Raw genomic sequence first — 1411 nt, 5'->3', positions numbered from 1 at the left:
TGCCCTGCCACGGACTCACGAATAATTGATATATATGTGATATTTATATGTAAATATCGATCTAGAAAACTTAGCTTTTTGTGTTCAGAGGCACATCGACCCAATTTCGATCATCTTTTGCCGAAGAAGATCTAGGTCTGGAATTGATCATCTTTGTATGCCATGACGTCTATAATTCTTTTCATTCCTCCACATGTATATATTGTCTTGGTAGAAAGGCCACACGTCATGGCCTCCTGACAATTGTGACTTGTGAGTCCCAAAGCTTCATAAAACAAAAGCACCTCCACATAATAAACCTCTTTCTTCAATTCGGCCATTGATGGTAATAGAATGGGTTAGCGCATAGAGAAACCAATTGATCGGCGGCCACTGTTTTGGTTTCTAGGTGACGGACAACAAATTTTTTTTTCTAGTTTCTAGGGTTACTCAGAGCAAAGTGTCTGATAACGTGTTACGGGAGAAATAAACTGAGAGAGAGATTTTAGGGAGAATATCGTTGTTATTTCATTCATAGAATAAGTCTCTATATATAAAGGATACAACATAAGGAAAGTACATATATTCCTATTACAATATGATATCGAATCCTATATTGATTCTACTTTGACTAAGGCACACGTACACAATAAATCATATTTCCTTAAACAGTTCGGTTATATTTTGATAACCTTCTTTAGGGCTCGGTTTTCTCGGTTATGGATTGGAAACCCGGCCCTAATGGACTTGTGGTATTCCTTGGAACTTTAGTCAGGAAACCCTAGTGTTAGGGTCAAGACATGTAATGCCACAAGCAACCTTGCCCAGGGTCATGAGTCAAGCCCATGGTTGGTTGCTTGTGTGCAAGTGGCATTATTGTAATTTCTATTTTCCTTGTATTTTATTTTATTTAGCTTGGCCCTCCTTGGCTTTTTGATGTTTCCCACAGCCAAGTAATAATTTGGCCGATATGCTCTTTGTAGGGGAGTTCCTAGTCGGCGACGGTTGGACTAAGAAACTAGTATAGGTAAGCACATGTACTTTAGCCCCTACTAACGTCTTACCATCAATAAAGAGAGGAATTATTCAATCATCTGTGTCCCGTGAGATCATTTCAACTTTTTATTCGAGTGCCCGCTCGCTCTTTGAGCTCGCTCCACAATTATATAAAACTGTGTTCTTGCTTGTTGCTAGCATCATATTAATATCGTGTGGTTTCCATTGTTCCTTGCAAGGTGCGCACAAGGCTGACTTGCTACCTTTCAAAGGCTAGCGAGTGCCGCACGGTCCTCTTTGCACCCTCGCAAAGTCGGCCCGTGACAGGTGGTATCAGAGCCATCTTGGCTCGAAGGCTCACAACATGCCGGGAGGAATGACAAAGCAACAAAATTTAGATTGGTATGACCAAATAGCTTGGTGAACTTGCGGGAGT

The sequence above is a fragment of the Fragaria vesca genome, linkage group LG6 (assembly GCF_000184155.1).
Source record: "Fragaria vesca subsp. vesca linkage group LG6, FraVesHawaii_1.0, whole genome shotgun sequence".
In the NCBI taxonomy this organism is placed as follows: domain Eukaryota; kingdom Viridiplantae; phylum Streptophyta; class Magnoliopsida; order Rosales; family Rosaceae; genus Fragaria; species Fragaria vesca.
Note: the sequence above shows the minus strand (reverse complement) of the source record.